Raw genomic sequence first — 15,905 nt, 5'->3', positions numbered from 1 at the left:
CTAAGCAGGCAATGAACAGAAGCAGGGAGATCAGAAAGGAGGCTATAGCACAGACAAGGTAAGAGGTGATGGTGGTTTGGAGAGAAAGGAAGTAGAGCTCAGGTATGTTCTGATGGTAGACCCAAAAGGATTTACTGGAAAACTAGATCAAGTGGAATAATGGGGGAAAGGGAGGAAGCAAGGGTGACTCCTAGGGAATTCCCTGGTGGTCCAGAGCCTTCACTGACGGTGCCTGGATTTGATCTTTGGTCAGGGGACCGTTAAGATCCCACAAGCCACAAAGTGAGAAAAAAAAAATATATATATATATAGGATGACTCCTAGATCTTAGGATCAAGCAAGATAGGTAGATGGTGACTTTAACTGAGATGGAGAAGACTGAAGGAGGACAGGGTTGGGAATGTGAGGAGAAATTAACAGTCACCAAGACATGGAAGCAACCCAAGTGCCTATCAACAGATGACTGGCTTAAGGAACGTGGTGCACATACACAATGGAATATGACCTGGCCGTAAAGAAGAACAAAAGACGGCCACCTGTAACAACATGGATGGAGCTGGAGGGCATTATGTTCAGTGAAGTAAGTCAGACAGAGAAAGACAAGTACCATATGAAGTCACTTACACATGGAATCTAAAAAGTAATACAAATGAATTTATATAAGAAATGAAACAGACTCACAGGTTTAGAAAACTAACTTATAGTTACCAAAGGGCAAAGAAAGGGGAGGAGGGACTAATTTGGGGTATGGGATTAATAGATACAAACTAGGTACTATCTGTAAAATAGAAAAGCAACAAAGGATTGACTGTACAACACAAAGAAGTATACCTAGTACCTTGTGATAACCTAAAATGGAAATAATCTGTAAAAACAAGCAAGCAAACAAACAAAAAACAAATCACTATGCTGTATACCTGAAACACAATCTTGTAAATCAATTATACTTAGTATAAAAAATGCAAAATAAAACCCTTGAAAATTTGAGTGGGCTTTATGCTCTTTTATTTATGGAGGCACCACCTCAAATAATTTTAAATATATTGAAATGTACTTTCCAGGGGGCGCCTGTGGTAAAGAATCCACCTGCCGATGCAAGAGATGCAGGTTTGATATCTGGGGTCGGGAAGGTCTCCTGGAGAAGGAAATTACACACCATGCCAGTATTCTTGCCTGAAATATTCCATGGGTAGAGGAGCCTGGCGGGCTACAGGCCATGGTGCCACAGAGTCGGATACAACTGAGCAACGGAATGCACACACACAAAATGTACTTATGTTCCATACTCTAAGAAATTAACACTAAGAAGTTACACTTCTTATACGTAGCATTTATACTACTCAATTAAACATTTAAAGATTCTATTACAGTTTTTTTATTGTACCTGAGAGCAAATAACATTGTTCCAGCTCACATTATTTAGTGCCTAATAGATTTGATAGCTTTGGTCTGTTTAATATGGCCAAACTAGACAACAGTGCTAGTTAAAGGTTTGCAGAGAAAGATAAGTTTACAGGCTAACCACTAAAGTCTGAATATTGATAATTTCAATCATTTTATGTCCCGTCACCATAGGTAAAATGGAATGGAATATAATGATGTGTACTATATTTCATTTCTACTTCTCACTAACTTATTCTAAATGCTGGTGAAGGATAAACTCTGGTTATACATATGTATAGACACACAAAAAGCATATTTTGAACTTTCAGTGCCTAACATAGTCTGTTATACAGTAAATGAGAATTGTACTGAATTTTTTCTAATTCAACAATTATGTATTAAGTTCTTATTATATACAGAGCTTTGAGCTACCTGCTGAACAGATTAAACAGGTAAACAAGACCCAAAGTACTAGAAATCTACTAATAGAAGATCTGTACATTACCAACTTTAGACACATCTCGTGAAATCAATTCTGGATCTCAAATGTATCAAAATTACTCACTAAAAACCAACTTTCAATGATGACACCACATGGAGGATGTAGCGTGTCACAACAGATACTTAACAAATGGACATACCCTGCTTTTTAAGGAATGACTGATGAGTTTATAGGATGAAAAACATGTAGGGAGTGAAAGAGAGATCCAATAACAGGTCAATTTCTATGTCATAAGACTCTCACAGATGCCTGTTGTCTCCACTTCACGAAGCCATTCCTCTGAAATTTGTGTAGTGTACTTGAAATGCTGTGGCATTGACACAAATCCCTTGGAGATGTGTTATAATGGGTTTTCAAGAATGTTTTAGCTTTTCATTGACCCTTCCTTATTACTCTGAATTGATGTCACATCTCAAGGTGATCTCGAGTAAAGACTAGCGAATGTCAAGAGTGATGAAGAAAGTTGATTTTCAGTTGTATGTTTTCCTCCCATCTACAGTAATTCATCTTCCCAGCAATAGAGAAGCGATTACTTTTAGCCTTTGTATAAAGTTACTGAGGAGTGTCTGTAAGGTCAAGAAAGGGGAGATAAGAACATAGCTACCATACAGATACTCCTAAGTTTCATGCAGCTTTATGAAATGTGATGCAGTCTATCAATTTTAGATAATTAATTAGTCTCTGAATGTAGATCAAAGACCAAGTCAGAGAATGTAACCTCAGGTGTGCATATTTTCTTCTTACATGAAGGGATTTCAATTCTTTAACATAATTAGATACAAAGAATTTGCATTTTTACCTAGAAAAGGGGTGGATGATATCAAGAAATTGGTTCCTCTCAGACTGTTTCCTTCAATTGCTGAATAATTTCTAGTCAAAGAGGAAGTATTTAAATGAAATGCTGCACGTCCTTATAACTTGCGAAATGTAATCTAGATGTATTCTCTATTATAAATCTCCTCCTTTCAGCTCCCCTTAAAAATATAAATACTAAATTTAAGGTGGTTTAATTTAACAAATGGAAAATGTTCTTTTGGCTTCTGATAAAAAGGCATTCCATCTGAATGTGGAAAATATGTGTTATGTATTTTTTAAATAGTTACTTAATTATGTTCCGTTTCTAACTCCAAAAATATCTCGAGATTTAAAAGGATCTAATACATTCAATTCTACTGGTTCATAATAAAATAATACGTAATGTGCCAAGTATCTAATAAATCAGAATTCTGGCTTTCAGATTCCATAAACCATACCATACAAGATCTTGGAAATACCCTGGCCCTGAGACTCTCCTTGAGTATCTTTTTTTTCCCCTCACTTTCCGCTTCCATGCCCTTGGATCAATAAACAGTTCTCAAGCTCACATGCACAGAAGAATTACTTGGGAGACTTTAAAAATGCTGATACCCAGGCCCTAGTCTACCCTTTTTAAATGAAGTGACTCTAGTAAGCTGCGAGAGCTGAGAACTTTAGAATTTCCATGTAGTCTGGTAAATCAAGCTCAAGACTTCACTAGCCATTTAGATCCCTCAAGTCTTGAAGATTTTACACTGCCCGCTTTCTATAACTTAACTTCCCTGCCTTTTATTTCAGCTATACTAATTCAATGTCCCTTTTATATATTCACTTCACTCTGACCTCCAAGTATTCTCAAAACAGGACTAAGGCTGGAAATTTCTTCCCCATCAGCCTAAACAAACAGCATCCCACCATGTCAATACTCTAGAAATCCCACCTGTCCACAGGTGTTGGCACAGGTCAATCAAGTAAGTTATTATGCTTCTTACTGATGTCCTATTGTTACTCTCCTCTAAACTCAAAAATTATTTCCACAATTTCTCCTCTCTTCTAAAAGAGAAACACCCCCACCCCAGTGTATCACTCCTCTGTTCCCGGGTTAAGATTAAAAGTCTCTGTATAAGGAAATCGTAGGGAAGAATACACTCATTAACCACAACTGTGTTTATACTTTTTCTATCAACTCTAATCATTTGACTGTTTAAAGCTGAAATGCCAGCTATCTTTAAAATCCATATCTAACAGTATATGAAGAAGATATTAGCCTTAAAACTATACATCTCATTCTTTCATTTTTTAAACAAGCAGAATGCCTAATATTTGGCCTAGGTAACATTAGAACACTCTTGAGAGTCCCTTGGACTGCAAGGAGATCCTACCAGTCCATTCTGAAGGAGATCAGTCCTGGGTGTTCATTGGAAGGACTGATGCTAAAGCTGAAGCTCCAATACTTTGGCCACCTCATGAGAAGAGGTGACTCACTGGAAAAGACTCTGATGCTGGGAAGGATTGGGGGCAGGAGGAGAAGGGGATGACAGAGAATGAGATGGCTGGATGGCGTCACCGACTCGATGGAGGTGAGTTTGAGTGAACTCCAGGAGTTGGTGAGGGACAGGGAGGCCTGGAGTGCTGTGATTCATGGGGTCGCAAAGAGTTGGACATGACTGAGCAATTGAACTGAACTGAACATTAGAACATGTAAAATTATTAGAAAGGTTAAAACCAAGGCATGAGGCGGGGGGGGGACTCAACTGAACCAGTGATTATCAGAAGCAAAACTAAAATCATTCTAATTATTCTAATCATTCCTTCTTGCAGAAAACATGATCCACCCTTATCCATAATAGGGATGTGTCCATTCAGGGCCTCACTCTATTTATGGTCTATACCTGTGTCCATCTTTTCAGCATACAATCCCAGGCAACTGACGGATGATGTGAGGGGCACTTGTTTGCAACCCTGAGATTCTGAATGCACAGGTATCAACCTTCAGTGAACCACTACCTTAAGGAGCCATAGCTATTAATTCTAAAGTGTTGAACCTTTCAGGCATACTGGGGTGTGTTGAGGCAGGGGGAAAAGTTGTGATTATTCTTTTAAAAAGCACAACAGAGTCTTTAAGTTCCTCTGAATGAAAAATTAGGTACATACTTTGGCATAATAAATCATTTAACAAATACTTATCTTACTAAATGTAAGAGCTGATACAATAAAACTAATGAAACAGAGGAAAAAACTCCTTAATATTGGTTTTGGTAACAATGTTTTTTAAATTTTATTGAAAGATAGTTGATTTACAATGATGTGTTAGTTTCAGGTATAAGTGAATCAGTTACCCATATATATAAATCCACTCTTTAAAATTCTTTTCCCACATGGGCCATTACAGAGTACTGAGTTCCCTGTGGTATGCAGTAGGTCTTTATTAGTTATCTGTTTTATAAATAATAGTGTGATGTGTCAATCCTAATCTTCCAATTTATCCTGCCTCCCTATTTTCATCCTGGTAACCATAAGTTTAACCATAAGGGCTTTCCTGGTGGCTCAGATGGTAAAGCATCTGCCTACAATTCAGGAGACCCGGGTTCAACCCCTGGGTCAGGAAGATCCTCTGGAGAAGGCAATGGCACCCCACTCCAGTACTCTTGCCTGGAAAATCCCATGGATGGAGGAGCCTAGTAGGCTACAGTCCATGGGGTCGCAACTTCACTTTCATGTTCAACCATAAGTTTGTTTTCTGTACCTGTAATTCTATTTTTCTTGTGTAGATAAGTTCATTTGTACCCCTTTATAAGATTCTTCATATAAGCGATAGCATATGATATTTGTTTTTCTCTGACTTATTTCACTCAGTATGACAATCTCTGCTGCTGTTGCTTCAGTCGTCTTCGACTCTGTGCGACCCCATAGAGGCAGCCCACCAGGCTCCCCCGTCCCTGGGGTTCTCCAGGCAAGAACACTGGAGTGGGTTGCATTTCCTTCTCCAATGCATGAAAGTGAAGTCTCTCAGTCGTGTCGGACTCTTAGCAACCCCATGGACTGCAGCCTACCAGGCTCCTCTGTCCATGGGATTTTCCAGGCAAGAGTACTGGAGTGGGGTGCCACTGTGTTCTCCATATTGCTGCAATGACATTATTTCATTCTTTTTATGGCTGAGTAGTGTTCTATTGTATACACAAACCACATCTTCTTTATCCATTTCTCTACTGATGGACATTCAGGTTGCTTCTATGTCCTGGCTATAGCAAGAAAACAGTGCTGCAATGAACACTGGGGTGCATGTATCTTTTCTAATTATGATTTTCTCCAGATATACGTCCACGACTGGGATTGCTGGATCATGTGATAGCTCTATTTTTCATTTGTTAAGGAACCTCCATACTGTTCTCTGTAATAGCTGTACCAATTTACAGTCCCTCTAACAGCGGAGGACCATTCCCTTTTCTCCACACCCCCTCCAGTATCTATTATTTATAGATGTTTTTACATTCTGACTGGTGTGAGGTGATACCTCATTATAGTTCTGATTTGCATTCCTCTAATAATTAGTGATGTTGAACATCTTTTCCTGTGCTTTTTATTGGCAATAATTTTTTGGCTATGACACCAAAAGAGCCAGCAACAAAAGCAAAAATAAACAAATGAGACTAAATCAAACTAAAAAGCTTTACAACAGAAGAAACAATCAGCAGAAGGAAAAGACAATTTACTGAATGAGATAAAATACATGTAAATTTTGTCTCTGATAAGGGGTTAATATTAAAAAATAATACAATTCAATAGCAGAACATCAATCTGATTTTAAAAGGGGAAATAACTTGAGTAGACATTTTCCCAAAGAAGACAAACAAATGGCCAACAGGCACAAGAAAAGGTGTTCACCATCCCTAAGCATCAGGGAAACGCAAACCAAAACCACAGTGAGATTTCATCTCATGACTGTCAGAAAGGTTATTATCAAAAAGACAAGAGATAATAACTGCTGGTGACGATGTGGAGAAGAGAGGATCTTGATTCATCGTTGGTGAGAATGTAAACTGCTGCAGCCACCGTGGAAAACACCGTGGAGACTCCTCAAAAAATTAACAACAGAAATGCTATTTGTTCCAGCAATTCCACTTCTGGGTGTTAATCTGAAGAAAATAACATCACTATCTCAAAAAGACATCTGTACTTCCATGCTCACTGCAGCATTATTTACAATAACCAAGACACAGTTGGTGATGGACAGGGAAGGAAGCCTGGTGTGCTGCAGTCCATGGGGACGCAAAAAGTTGGACACGACTGAGTTGAACTGAAAACACATTAGCAACCTAAGTGTCCCCTGATGGATGAATGGACATGCTCACACACAATGGGATGTTATTTGGTCATGAAAAAAAGATACTCTGCCTACTGTAACAACAAGGGCTGGACCTTGATGACATTAGAGTAAGCAAAATAAGACAGAGAAAGACAAATATTGTATATTCTTTTTATATGTGGAGTCTAAAAATCTCAAGAAATAGAGAGTAGAAATTTGGTTTCCAGTTGCTAGGGGTGGAAGAAATGGGGAGATGCTTAAAAGATACAGATTTCTAGTTACAAGGTAAACAAGTTTGGGGATTTAATGTACAGTATGGTGACTATAATTAACAATACTGTATTATATATTTAAAAGTTGTTAAGAGACTAAAGCTTTAAGGTTAACACCATACAAATAAAAATTGTAATTATGTAAGGAGATATAGGAGTTAACTAACTAAATTGTGGTAATAATTTCTCAATACATACACGTATCAAATCACCATGTCATATACCTTAAACTTGCATATGTTATCGTCATTAACATCTCAATAAAGCTTAAGAGAGAAAACAAGTCAATATTTGCTGGATACCTTTCTAGATCTAGTAAGTAATTGATACTGGGAGACTCCTTCAAGTGATGTTGGCAGAGATGCTGGATGAAATGGAATACTGGTATTCTGGAGACTGTTTAAGCTAGAGTTCTGTATCCTGAGAATACTCAAAGGGTCAAAAATGGACAATCACTTTGGGTGTCAGGTCAGCGTGAATGTAACACAGACCAGCACTTAGCAGTTGGACAGGAAAGTACTCACATACTTTCCTCTTTTTTGGCTACAATGTGGTAGACTCCTAGCAGCCTTTGGAGGAAGTTAGATGAATCACACCATCCCTGATAATGCTCTCACCCACCAGGCAGGAAAGAAAGACCCAACAGAACATGACGGGATACTGCACTTGCAGTGATATGTATCCAGTGTACATAAAATGAGGAAGCCACACATTCAGAAGAGAGAAGAATGGATGGCTGCACAGGGGCAACCTTTCATCTGACTCAAAGGAAAATTGCAGGAGAAAGGAAGTGATCCTTTGAAGCAGAGGAAACTGAGCAAACAAGGGGACAGTCTCAGAAGTGAATAGCACATTTTTACATGTCTTATTTTATTATAAAAACAATTATATACATTGTAAAAAAGTTCAAATAGTTAAAGGTGGTATTTTTAAAAAGGTGGTATAGAAAACAGTTAAAGGTGGTATGTAAAATTCTCTTCCAGCCTCTGATTCTCATTCATTGATTCAATCAAACACTTATTATGAACTCATTATGGGCCAGGTACTGCAACAAGCTGTGGGCTCCATGTTGTCTCCCCAGCCCCAGTTCCACTCTTCAGATGCACGGATTTATCCAGAAATACATATAGATATATAAGTATATACAATGTATATTTTTAAAAATTCCCAAATAATGCTGTGCCATACATGGTTTCCCTTGAGCAAGCAACACAGATTTGAAGTGTGCAGGTCCACTTACATGTGGACTTTTTTCTATAGTAAATACTCTACTACCACACGTGTTCAGCAGTTGGTTGACTCTGGATATGGATCACGAATACAGAGAAATTGCCAATCAGAAGAACCTCAGATATAGAGGGCCAATTCTAAGTTATACTCAGATTTTCAGCTGCACAGAGGGTGGGCACCTCTGTTGTGTTGTTCAAGGGTCAACTGTTTATATATATATATATATATATGTTCTAAGTTCAGCTGGTAAAGAATCCACCTGCAATGCAGGAGATCCCTGTTCGATTCCTGGGTCAGGAAGATCTCCTGGAGAAGGGTTAGGCTATGCACTCACTGGAATATTCTTGGGCTTCCTTGCTGGCTCAAATGGTAAAGAATACAGGAGACCTGGGTTTTAACCCTGGGTTGGGAAGATCCCCTGGAGGAAGGCATGGCAACCCACTCCAATATTCTTGCCTGAAGAATCCCCATGGATAAGAGGAGCCTGGGGGCCTACAGTCCATGGGTTTGCAGAGAGTCAGACACGACTAAGCACAGCACAACACAGCACATTCTATAATTGATGTTTTTTGTTAATAATCTAGCTACAGCTTTCTATATCAGTCCATCTAAATCTGTCATCTCTAGTATCAAATAAAATTTCAATATGTCATATACCATAACTTACTCAGTCTTACATTAACAGATATTTAGACTGATTTCAGTGCTTTGATTATTCAATGAATATCTTCTGCATACTCAGGTGATTATACCCAGGAGCTAAATTCCTAAAAGCAGGACTACACTGGCCCCCAAAGTCAGTTCACTTTTTACTTTGGTGCATATAGCTAAACTGCTCTCCAAAGACACTGCCCTAATTTACACTCGCCCTAGTGGCATCGGGAATATCATCTCCCCTCAATCTTGTCAACACCGCATTTTTTTCAGATTTTGGTGGTATCATATTGTTTTGATATGAATTTGTTTAGGATGAGCGAAACTGAACATTTTCTAAAATCTTACCTGACCGTTTGTTCCTTTTTGTCCAAATTACCTGCTTCATACTTGACTACTCTGAGTTATTATGTTAGTCTTTTTCTGAAATTAATTTGTAGTTTTTGTTTTTGTACACTGAGGAAATTCTTGGAACACACTAAAGACATTTCTTCCATTTGTGCTTATTTTTTAATATTGCTAATATAACTCTTCTGCAGAGAAATTTTTATTTAATCAGATTTAACAATCATTTTCCTTTATGGCTTATAAGGTTTTGTACCTTGTTCAGAAAGGTCTTCCCACCCTCCCAAATTATTTTCTAAATGCAACCATATTTTCTTCTAGTACTTAATTTTTGTGATACCCTCTGTATTTTATGGGATCTTAGTTCACCCACCAGAAAGTGAACCCATGACTCCTGCAGTGGAAGCATGCAGTTCTAACCACGGACAACCAGGGAATTCCCTACGGTTGTTCTTTAATTTTTTTTTTTTTTCTGTATCTACATGGGATTTATTCAAGGAGTAAGCTATAGAAATCCAGGTAACTTCTTTTCCAAATAGCTAAACAACTGATTCAAAACCACTGACTTTAATAATCTACATTTCCCCCAATGATTTAAGTAAGGTATATTCAGGGTATGCCAAGTATCACGATGCCACCGAGGGGGTGGTTGTAGGAAGTTAGGACAGGGCAATAAATGATGCAGAGCTTAGAGAATGCATCAAGATCAAACTAGAGAAATCTGAAAGCCAGCTGGAAAAATCTTTTAGTGCAATATTCCAGGTGATTCTTGACCTGGACAGGACCATGGGCGTCTCTACTTTTATTAAGTACTCCAGGTGATATTTAGGCACACTAGAGTTTCAGCGTAGCTTTAGAACATTCATTCTTAATATTGGTTTTACATTCAAATAGACTAGGGACCTTAAAAAAAAAACCAATGACCAAGTCACACTTCAGTCCAATTAAATCAGAATGGGAATTGAGGTGAGGGAAGCATCAGTCATTTTTAAAGCTTCCCAGGTGATTCCACTGTGCACTCAAGTTGGGAGAAGCACTGTTTTCGATTCTGCTAAAGAAAGTGAATTGTATAGATTAAGCTGTTCTCTAACCTTTCGACGTATCTAATTCCCCTGGGGAGCCCTTAAAAAGATATATACTGATGCCAGGTCAGACAGATGAAGTTTCTGATTTAATTGGTCTGAGACCTGGGTATTTCTTTTTTTTTTTCTTTTTCTTTAAGCTCCACAGGTTATTATAATACGCAGCAAGGCTTTAGGACCAGCAATGCAGTCATTCTCAAACTGCAGAGTGCATCAGAATTACGTTGAGGATTTACTGGACCACAGATTACTGGGCACTATCCCCATGGTTACTCAGTGAGGATGGCTGGGAGCCTGAGAGTCTGTATTTCTAACCAGTCTTCTGGTGCCGATGATCTGCAGATCACCTGTGGCTCATATGGTAAAAAACCCATCTGCAGTGCAGGAGACCTGAGCTCAATCCCTAGATGGGGAAGATCCTCTTGAGGAGGGAATGGCTACCCACTCCAGTATTCTTGCTTGGAGAATCCCCATGGACAGAGGAGCCTGGCAGACTACAGTCCACGGCATCGCAGAGTGAGACGTGACTGAGTGGCTAACATTTTTAAAAATTTCACACTCGTGTGTGTCATGACAAACCATGGGATGTTTTTCTTTAGTTAAAAGACATAATTAAGTTCATGTCTTAAAAAATAACAGCTTCAATTAGAAGAGAGATTTGAGAGGCAATAAGAGCATGCAAAAGATGGAGCCCAGTTCTCATTTCAGCGCAAAAGCCCTGAGCAACTGGGTGGGGAGAGAAGCCAGGTTTAAAACATATTTCAGGGAAGACTCAGCAGGGAGGGTTTAAAAAAGATGATGCCGAAGCTGCTAGCTTGGGTGGACCACATGGATGATGTTGCCAATATCTGAGAATAAACAGAATTGGTGATAAAAAACTTGGTATTGAATAACAGTTGGATTTAAGGTGCTGGTGGGACATATTCATAAGGACAAAGTGTTAGTAAGTACAAACAGGCATCTGTGCTCAGAGGAAAGGCCGAGATAAAAACTGCAGGAAAACTCATCACAAACATGAATCAAAAGACAGTGGGCAAGAAGTGACTGTCACAAGCAGAAGGATGACAAAGGATGCCACCCAAGGGATCCTAAGAGTTTTTTAAAATGAATGAGAAAACTAAAAGAGCCAACGGAAAGAAAGAAATATAGAAGGAAGTATCGTAGGAGTCAAGAGAAGATAAATAGTCAAGAGTTAGAAAGTGCTTCCTACTATCAAAACCTGCAAGGGTGCTCACACTGAGTAATATTATTTTCAGTTCAGTCGCTCAGTCGTGTCCGACTCTCCGCGACCCCATGAATCACAGCACGCCAGGCCTCCCTGTCCATCACCAACTCCCGGAGTTCACGCAAACTCATGTCCACAAAGTCGGTGATGCCATCCAGCCATCTCATTCTTGGTCGTCCCCTTCTCCTCCCGCCCCCAATCTTTCCCAGCATCAGAGACTTTTCCAGTGAGTCAACTCGTCGCATGAGGTGGCCAAAGTATTGCAGTTTCAGCTTTAGCATCAGTCCTTCCAATGAACACCCAGGATCGATCTCCCTTAGAACGGACTGATTGGATCTCCTTGTGGTACAAGGGACTCTCAAGAGTCTTCTCCAACTCATTATTTTAAAAAGATATTATTGCATTAGACCAGTAGGAGGTCATGATTTTAGCAGAGCAGTAGGACAGGAGTGGTGTCGTGCTTGGGTACATCCTCGGTGAATCTTGGTCAATATCGGACCTGAACTAGTTTTCCAAGGGTACTGGAGTAGGAATATTTGGCTTTGTTTTACTGTGACATGAAACAAATATAACATCTACATTTGGTTATTAATTTAATCAAGTTATAATTTTTAAGACACTTTAAATGTTGTCATAGTTCATAATTTCACAGAATGATTTAAAACCTAATATTAAAAATGTGCTATCAGGCAGAAAATCAAATTAGGGATTGGCTTTCACATTTTCTGAAAGGAAGCTATAGCAAACCAAAACGTTTTCTCTACAGGCTAGAATATCTAATTGTTGAACCTTAGCACAGGACAATGTTACTCAAGGTATCTTTAATGAACCACAGCTCTTTTACTAGAAAAAATATGAAAAAGTTCTCCTAAATAATTTTGCAATGTCCTCCAACAGCAATTAACTCAGACCAAAGGAAAAAAGAAAGAAAAGACATTTTTATTCTGCAATGTATGTCTTAAAAAACCACTCCACTCTTCACCCAGATCAAACATGACCCTCCAGCAGTAGCAAGCTTTTCTAGGCGATGTTAGGGTAGAAAACAGGAGCATACAGCAGCATATGCCCATTACCACCGTGGGGCTGATTAAGGATAAATCAGACTGAGGGGGTAACTTCAGTAATACTACTGATACTGGCAAACGCTAAACATAAAACTGTTTAACTGCTTTAAACTGGAGGCAGATGGTGAGGGTAGAAGCAATATGCACATAGGATCCTGCTGGTGGAACATTTAAAATCCATAGAAAAGGAACTGCTCATTTTTAAAGTAAATTACAAAAATCCAGTTCTAAAGCTAACACACACTCGTTGTCAAGGACTTGAAAATACCTAAAATTACAAGCATGAAATTAGTAATTCTAAAAGCGCAATGTGGGGTTTTTCTTTGGCCTATTTTGTGATAGTGTGTACATATATACACAAACATATTTTTAAACATGATTATAAACCACATTCAGTTTTTGTATCCTGCTCTTTGTAATTAGGTTGTGATTAAAATTTTCCTATGCCATTAAATATTTTTTAAAATATGATGATTTTTTAATGGCTGCAAATCATTCATTATACAGATGGACTACAAATTAAGCATCACTCTTCTTACTATTTAATGTTTAAGCTGTTTCTATTTTTGTGATATTATAAATAATGCTGCAATTAACATCCTGAAATATGGATTTCTGAGCATTTTTCGGAGGACTTCCTTAAATTATATTTCATGAAGAGCAAATGATAGTTCAAGTGATATGAATTATTTTTAGGGTTCTTGATATAAATATCACTCTGCTTTCTAAAAAGACTGTAAATGCATATCAATGTATTGAGAATATCCATTTCACTATACCATCAACAGGAAATTATTACCACACATGCTTTTTAATATTTGCAAATCAGGTGAAAACTGGCATTTCATTATCTTGATTTGCACTCATTTGATTAGTGAGTAACTGAACTTTGCATTTGTTTCCTTGTCATTTTCATTTATTCGTTTGTGAGCTGCCCATGTATTTTGCCTATTTATTTGGTGGGATATTAGAATTTTTTTCTTTTTTTCTTATTGGAGGCTAATTATTTTACAATATTATAATGGTTGGTTTTGCCATACATTGACATGAATCTGCCCCGGGTATACATGAGTTCCCCCTCCTGAACCCCCCTCCCACCTCCCTCCTCCCCTTTTTCTCCCTCTCCTCCCTCTGGGTCATCCCCGTACACCAGCACCGAGCATCCTGTATCAGAACGTCGAACCTGGACTGGTGATTTGTTTCACATATGATAAAACACATGTTTCAATGCCATTCTCCCAAATCATGCCACCCTTGCCCTCTTCCACAGAGTCCAAAAGACTATTCTATACACCTGTGTCTCTTTTGCTGTCTCATATACAGGGTTATCATTACCATCTTTCTAAATTCCATATATATGTGTTAGTATACTGTATTGGTGTTTTTCTTTCTGGCTTACTTTACTCTGTATAATAGGCTCCAGTTTCATCCACCTCATTAGAACTGATTCAAATGCATTCTTTAGAATTTTTTCTTAAATTATTTAGAAGAGCTCTTTACTAAACTTCTGCCCATTACATTTATTGCAGGTATTTTCTGTTGCTAATTAGTGTTTTCATTTTGTTTATGGTATCTAACTCACAGAATTTTAAATTCAATATATTTATATTATCAATATTTTCCTTAGCAATTTCTTCTACATTTTTATGCTCAGAAATTATTTCACCATTCTAAATATATTAAATAGTCAACTGCATATTAATTTTACTTTTGAGGGTGTAACACTTTACAGATAATTTAAGATACATACAGACCATTTTAGCATATAATATGGAGGAAGCTCACCTCACATATTTTCATACAGATAGCCAATTTCAAATCATTTGCCAATCGAACTTTTCTTTCTCAGTGGTGTGTGATTTTTCCCTCATCATATTATCTTCAAGCTCTGTCAATTTTTATTTCATGAGTGAACGGCTGCTCGCACTGCTATTACTTTATGATGTGTATTAATCTCAGGTAGTCAGGTCTGACTCACTGAATTTACTTGGCCAACCGTATTGACTCAGTCTTCCAAATGTACTTGAGAATCCTCATGCCAAGTACCACAGTGAGCATTTGTCATGTTTATGGTCACCCAGTATCTTCTGAACAGCCTCCTTACATAAGAAAAATTTCCTATATCATGAGACCTGTCTCCCCAAAGTTGGTGCCACCACCCACTTTTCCAGCTTTCCTTGTATCTAGAGCACAAGTGAAGTCTAAACTCAACTTTAGTTCAAAAGAAGGTAGAATGAGGACAGAGGTGCTGGAGGGATCAATTTTGGTGGCAAAGTTATCACTCTTTGGGGGCGACAGTGTCAGAGTTTCTGGAATCCAGAGATCAGCGGCAGCAGCAGCCACGACCAGTGCTGAGTGCCAGGATATGGTTGGGGACCGCGGCCTTCAGTGCTCACTTGCCAGCCCTACTGACAATTCTGTAAGCTACATAATACACCTTAAAATATTCCTCTGCATTAAACTAGATAAGAGTGAGTGTGGTGCTTGCAACAAAGGAAACAGTTACACACACACAAATACGAAGACATGAAGATTTTGATGGGAATTGTCTAAGAAGTGTAATATAATTTACATTATATAAATAATTTATATTATATAAATAATTTTTAGCCTTTTCTCCAACAAATATGTTCTTTTCATTATGCAAAAATAGTTCACATTTCAAATACAGTTTTGTTGCTTCTTCACAGAAATCTCTTTCAAATCTCTTTCTAGTTATTCAAAGGCATGATATTTTATGACGCTTTTGTGGGGAAAAGGGAGTATGAGAAAAGAGAGTGGAATGCTATCATGAATTGATGCCTTTCTTTCAATATCCTCAGTTCAGTTCAGTTCAGTCGCTCAGTCATGTCAGACTCTTTGCGACCCCATGAAACACAGCACGCCAGGCCTCCCTGTCCATCACCAACTCCTGGAGTCCACCCAAACCCATGTCCATTGTGTCAGCAATGCCATCCAACCATCTAATGCTCTGTTGTCCCCTTCTCCTCCTGCCCTCAACCTTTCCCAGCATCAGGGTCTTTTCAAATGAGTCAGCTCTCTGCATC

General features: G+C 38.4%; 1 protein-coding gene across 16 annotated transcripts in view; it reads right to left on the bottom strand.

Moving 5' to 3' along the window:
• MAST4 (microtubule associated serine/threonine kinase family member 4) overlaps positions 1 to 15,905 on the bottom strand; it is a 642,435-nt gene that overhangs the window by 88,987 nt on the left and 537,543 nt on the right. The gene's annotated exons all lie outside the window — the stretch shown is intronic.

This window comes from Moschus berezovskii, chromosome 18 (genome assembly GCF_049115385.1).
Source record: "Moschus berezovskii isolate FMDL1 chromosome 18, NW_MosBer_1.0, whole genome shotgun sequence".
Taxonomy (NCBI): Eukaryota; Metazoa; Chordata; class Mammalia; order Artiodactyla; family Moschidae; genus Moschus; species Moschus berezovskii.
This window is presented reverse-complemented; position numbering and strand designations above follow the sequence as displayed.